Genomic DNA, 7,018 nt, shown 5'->3' on the forward strand with positions numbered 1-7,018 from the left:
TGCTGGTGAGTCAGTGTCCTGACAAAAACTACACGGTGAAGACAAAAGAAACACTCCAATCAACTCCACAAAAAGGTTATTGAAAAGCACAGGACAAGTGATGGATACAAGAAGTTTTCCAGGTCACTAAGAATATGGCACAGCTGTAAATCTGCCTAGAGCAAGCCATCCTCAAAAACTGAGTAACCACGCAAGATGGACATGAGTAAGGGAGGCCACCAGCAGACTTATGACAATCTGGTTGAGTTACAAGTTTCAGTGGCTGAGATGGGAGGCTGAGCATATAACTGTTGCCCTGGTGCTTCACCAGTTGCAGCTTTATGAGACAGTGGCAAAGAGAAAGCCACAGTTGGGGGGAGAAAGCTTTCATGAAATCTTGGCTAGACTTTGCCAGAAGGCACATGAGAGTATCTGAAATCAGCTGGAAGAAAGTTCTGTGGTCTAATGAAACCAACATTGAGCTTTTTGGCTATTAGAATAAATGCTATGTTTGGCATGCATTAGCAAAACACATCAGCAAAAACACACCATCCCTACTGTGAAGCATGCTGGTGGCTGCATCATGCTGTGGGGATGCTTCACTGTAGCAGGCCCTGGAAGGCTTGTGAAGGTAGAGGATGCAGCAAAATACAGGGATAATCCTGATGCCATCTGCAAATGGACTGTAACTTGGGAGAAGATTGGTTTTCCAGCAAGAAGACAATTGCCCCAAGCACAAGCCAAAACATCACAGGAACGGCCTTGAAAAGCGCTGCACTCATGATCCCCAAGAAATTATGACAGAGCTTGAGCAGCTTTGTAACGAATGGGGAAAAATTGCACTGTCCAGATGCAAAGTTGATGGAGACCTATCCACACACTCAGGCTGTAATTGCTGCCAAAGGTCCATCAACTATACCGACTTCTCAGTCACTGAAGCTTGTTATCATAGGTCTCTTCGTGGCCTCCCTCACTAGTCCCCTTCCTGCACAGTCACAGTTTTGAAGACTGCCTGCTCCAGGCAGATTTACAGATGTGCCATATTCTCTCCACTTGATGATTCACTTAACTGTACTCCAAGGGATATTCAGTGATTTGGAAATTTTCTTGCATCCATCTCCTGATTTGCTTTTCAATAACCTTTTTGCAGAGTTGCTTGGAGTGTTCTTTTGTCTTCATGGTTAGTTTTTGTCAGGATACTGACTCACCAGCAGTTGGACCTTCCAGATACAGGTGTATTTTTACTGCAATCAATTGAAACACGACTGCACAGGTCAACAAAAACAGATCTCCATTTAACTAATTATGTGTCTTCTAAAACTAATTGACTGAACCAGTGATGACTTGATGGGTCATTGGGGGGGGGGGGTGAATACTTGTGCAATCAATTGTTTTGTGCTTTATATTTGTGATTTAGATCACTAGAGATCTGTTTTCACTTTGACATGAAAGAGTGTTTTTCTGTTGATCAGTGTCAAAAAGGACAAATTAAATCCACTGTGATTCAATGTTGTAAAACAAAACATGAAAACTTCTGGGGGGTGGAGTGAATACTTTTTTTTATATAGGCATTGCGCTTGGATTTTTATAAGCATTTGATAGGTGTTTATAGAAGATTGGCTGACTGGCAGGAGGCAAAGAGGGAATAAAAGGGGCCTTTTCTGGTTGGCTGCCAGTGACCAGGGTTGCGCTGGGGTCACTGTAGGGATTGCTTCTTTTCATGTTGCGCCAATGATTTGGTTAATAGCTTTGTGGCAAGTATGCAGATGGTAAGATGAGTGAAGGGGCAGGTAGTTTTGAGGAAACAGAGTCTGCAGATGAACTTAGACATAGAGAATGGGCAAAGAAGTGGCAGATGGAATATAGCGTAGGGAAGTTCATGGTCATGCATTTTGGTAGAAGGGATAAAATTCAAAAATCAGGTGTGAAGGGTCTTGGGGACTCCTTTGCAGGATTCCATAAAGCCTAACTTGCAGGTTGCGTTGGTAAGGAATGCAATGTTAGCATTTATTTGAGAGGACTAGAATACAAGAGCAAGGATGTAATGCTGAGGCTTTACAAGACATTGGTCAGACCACACTAGTATTGGGAGCGATTTTGGGCCCCTTATCTAAGAAACTCGGCTAGCATTGGAGAAGGTTCAGAGGAAGTTCACATGAATGATACTGGGATTGAAAGGGTTAATATGAGAGCATTTGGTGGCGCTGAGTCTGTACTCACTGGAGTTTATAAGGGGAGGGGGGCTGATTCCCATTGAGACCTATGGAATATTGAAAGGTTAAGTATATTTACACTGAGGGTTGATAGATTCTTGATCAGACAGGACAACGGGACATCAAAGGTTATGGGAGAAAGACTGGAAATGGGGTTAGGGGTGGAGTAATAAATCAGCCATGATGGAATGGTGGAGCAGTCTTGATGGGCCAAATAGCCTAATTCTGTTCTTAATGATGCATTCTGCCTTTTTGAGATATTTGCCCTTTGAGGACGTCCTTGATGCTGGGGAGGCACATTATGGAGCTTGCTGAGTTTGCATCCACTTGGAATGCTCTCCACCGTACATCTGTAGAAATTTGAGTGTCTTTGGTATCGTACCAAATTGGTGCTTAGGTGCACAGACAATTGTCCTCTTATGGTGCTAATCTTGAAATGAACATGCAATGGAGATGACATTGTTCCAACATTTCTTGAGTTTTGAAGTCTGCCCTGTCACTATATTCCAACCCACTTTTAATTCAGTCCAGTGTCTTGCCTCTGATCTTCCCATCTTTATTTTAAACAATCTGCGTAATCCACGAGATCTAAGGCATGATTTTGTGTTGAACTTCCATCACCTTCACCTCTGTGCCCATTTCTTTGGCCAGAAATCCTTGGCTTTAGCTATTTCTCCTGACTCCAGAATTTTGGATCAACTGGCATTTTGCCCTTAAGGTACTGCACTTGCTGGTCACAATGTAGTGTTTGCATCCAAGAAACTATGGCATGGTAGCATAGTGGCTGGTGCAATGCTTCACACTACCAGTGATTGGGGTTCAATTCCTGCTGCTGTTTGTAAGGAATTTAAATGCTCTCTCTGTGGCTGTGTTGGTCTCCTGCGTGCTCCAGTTTCCTCTCACGTTCCAAAGATCTGTGGGTTAGTAAGTTGTGGTATCTAGGTTGGGACCAGATGCAGAGTGACACTTAATGAGCCTCAAACTATGGTGTTGTTGACAAATAACATTTCACTGTATGCATTGATGTCCATGTGACAAATAAAGCTAATATTTATAAAACATGGATTGGGTGACAGCTTCATAGAATTCTTCTGTTCAGTCTGAAAGGGAATCCCAAGTTTCCTAATGCTTTAAACCTCCACTGCACATTTACCTGTTTCGGGCTTCCTACATTGCTCCAAGAATGTCCAGCAATGTGCTGTGTAGAATGTATAACTTGCTTCTACTGAGGTACATAATGTCCCTAGGAATTTCATCATTGTTTTAAATCTAGAGATAATTCTCTTTATCTTCCTGCAGGTGGAGCTTCCTGTTCCCTTATGTTATGCTCAATGTTTTAATTGTTGTGTGTGTCAGTTTTTAAAATAATTGTTCCCTGGACAACTTGCCCCGTCATGGATACTCTCTGTTCTACATTCATTCTCTGCAACTTAATTCATGCTTACTTTTCTATTTTCCAGTTTTGGGACCTGAAATATCAACAGTTCCTTTCCCCTCCTGATCAAGTTCAATATTTTTTGTTTCAGATTTCCATTTCCAGCAGCTGCAGTCATTCGGTTCCAACTCATTTTAAGAAGTTGGGTGAAATTTTCTTTTCAGAATATGGTCTACTTTCCTACTTCCTAAGCAGAAAGTAGAAATGTTTCATTGTATTAATCTCCACGTAAATAAATACTGTTTAGATTTTAATGCAGTGAAGCATCTCTACTTGCCGCTTAAGATCATAAGGACTGGACTTTCCTCAGCTATATTTACTTGTCCTTTTGTAGCATATAAAATGCTGGAGGAATTCAATATGTAGGCAGCTTCATTGGAGAGGAATAAAGAGTTGATGTTTTGGGCTGAGATTCTTCATTCGGGTGGGCAGGAACAGAAGGTGAATTATAACTTTATTTTGGCTTCCCCTTCCTTCTCTCCCTGCGCAACCCCCCCCCCCCATTCCTTTCCAGTCCAGATGAAGGGTCTCGGGCCAAAAGTCGACTATATTCTTTTTCCATAGATACTGCCTGACCGGAGTTTCTCCAGTACTTGGTGTTACTCTGGATTTCCAGCATCTGCAGAATTTCCTGTGTATGTTATCCTGTCCTTCAGCTCATTCTATGAACATCCAGAAACGGGCCTGACTGCCAACTTTACCTCTTGCTCTGAGCCCCAGCCACCCCTATGTCAGTTTGGTCCCTGCCCTGATGTGATATGATCTAATCTATTCCAGCAGATGTTCAAAAGAACCAGAGTCAGACAAATAATCTACAGATCCTTCTGGGAGGAAACCAAGATTTCTGATTTACAGAAAAAAACAATAAAATCTCAGTGATAAGTTAAGAATTCGGCTGTAGACCAACTACAGAACAAAAAATTATTCAAAATAATCAGATTGTGCAATTTCACAAAGGCTGATTAATGTAAAAACAATCTGTCTACATTTCCAGACTAAACAAATGAGCAATTATACATTGTGTACACAAAGAGCAAAAACACCTCCACGTAGGTTACTTCACCACTGAATCTTAGAAGTGCACTGAATAAACATTTGAGACTAAAATAAACTTGTAAGGTGCTAAGTGTGTGGAACTTGAGGACGAGTCCAAATCATCTCTACACAGAAGTATCGAACAAGTTGGGATGTGTTTTGCTATGTACAGTTCTCCGCTCTTTTGAAGTCTGGAGCTTACAATTGCTTTGGTTGGCTATTACAGGGCAAATTAATAATTCATCTCATAGGCATTCTAGAAGTTTCCCCTCCTGAAATCCAGCACCAACCTGATTTTCCCAATCTACCTAGATATTAAAATGACTTGTAACATTGACCGTTTGGCATGTATTTTCTATCTCCCGTTGTAATCTCTAGATCACATCCTTACTGCTGTTTGGGGGTCTGTATATAAATCCCATCAGGGTCTTTTTACCCTTGCAGTTTCTTAGCTCTATCCACAATGATTCAACACCTTCTGATCCTGTTTCTAATGAGGTAATTTCATTTTTTCCAACAGAGCAATGCCACCTCCTCAGCCTTCCTGCCTGTCCTTTTGATACAATGTGTATCCTTGAACATTAAACTCCCAGCTATGATCTTCTTTCAGCCATGTTCAGTGATGCCTACAACATGCCAGTCTGTAACTGTGCTACAAGTTCATCTACCATATTTTGTACACTGAGCACAATCAAATACAACAACTTCAGTCCTGTATTCATCCTTTCGATTTTGTCCATCTTTCACGTTGCAGCCTGCAACTTTCTTTTTCTCTGCTTGTAAACCAAGTACCTCATCTTCAGCACTATCACTCCGGTTCCCATCCCCCAGCCAAATTAATTTAAACCCACCTGAACAACTCTGGCCAACCCGCCCACAAGGATATTGTACCCCCCCCCCCCACCTCCCTCAGGTTCAGATGTAACCAGTCCCTTTTGTACAGAAGAGATCCCAATGATTCATTAATCTGAACTCCTGCTCCCTGCACCAGCTCCCCTCAGCCAAGCATTCACCTACCAAATCATTCCATTCATACTCACTGGCATGTGGCACAGACAGCAATCTGGAGATTACTACCCTGGAGGCTCTGTTTCTCAGCTTTCTAAAATATCTCTCCAGGACCTCCTCACCTTGCCTATGTCATTGGTGCCAATATGCACCAAGACTTCAGGCTGCTCACCCTCACCGTTGAGATTGCCATGGACCCGACCCGAGACACCCCTGATCCTGGCACCAGGGAGGCAACATACCATGTGGATCTCTCTATCATGCCCACAGAATTTCGTCTTTGTACCTCTGACTATGAAATATCCCATCAACACTGCACTTCTCTTCATCTCTGCTCTTCTGAGCAACAGCACCAGGGTCAGTGCCAGAGACTGGTCACTGTGGCTCCCCCTGGTAGGTTGTTCCCCTCAATAGCATCTAAGGTTGTATGCTTATTATTGAGGGGAACATCCACAGGTGTACTCCCACTGGTTGTACATTTGTACATTTCCCCTCCTTCTCCTGACAGTCACCCAGTTACCTGTCTCCTGCAACCTCGGGGTGACTACCTCCCTGTAGTTTCTATCACCTCCATTCCCCAGTACAAGTTGAATGCCATTGAGCTGCAGCTCCAGTTCCTTAACACGTTCTCTCAGGAGCTGCAACTCAGTGCACCAGGTGCAGATGCGTTTATCTGGGAGACTGCAGAATATCTCTTGTGCTACCATCCATGCCATGTCAGATTTTTAAAAATATCAGATTTGTCAAGTTTGTTTTGCTTTAATAAATCTCTGCAGGTTGTGTTATGATTCGTAACTTCAAAACATTAAACTAATTTAAAGAAACATACGGGAGTCTGAAAATATGGGTGTAGTTCAAGTTTAGGAGAGGCACGCACATATCATGTGGTAGTGTGATGACATATGCAATTAATATATAGAAACATAGAAAACCTACAGCACAATACTGGCCCTTCAGTCCACGATGCTGTGCCGAACGTGTCCTTACTTTAGAAATTACCTAGGATTACCCATTGCTCTGTACTTTTCTAAGCTCCATGTACCTAACCAAGAGTCTCTTAAAAGACCCTATCGTATCTGCCTCCACCACTGTTGCCGGCAGCCCATTCCATGCACTCACCACTCTGCATAAAAAACTTACCCCTGACATCTCCTCTGTACCTACTCCCCAGCACCTTAAAACTATGCCCTCTTGTGTTAGCTATTTCAGCCCTGGAAAAAGTCCTCTGACTATGAAGCTGAACTTTTAAGATCCTTATTTTGAATGAAGAACTCAAAGTGCAATGACTAGATCATCGGTTTTTTATAACAGTAACTGGAAAATAAATTCCAAAAAAAATCCAGGTTAA

Source organism: Mobula birostris, chromosome 6, assembly GCF_030028105.1.
Source record: "Mobula birostris isolate sMobBir1 chromosome 6, sMobBir1.hap1, whole genome shotgun sequence".
In the NCBI taxonomy this organism is placed as follows: domain Eukaryota; kingdom Metazoa; phylum Chordata; class Chondrichthyes; order Myliobatiformes; family Myliobatidae; genus Mobula; species Mobula birostris.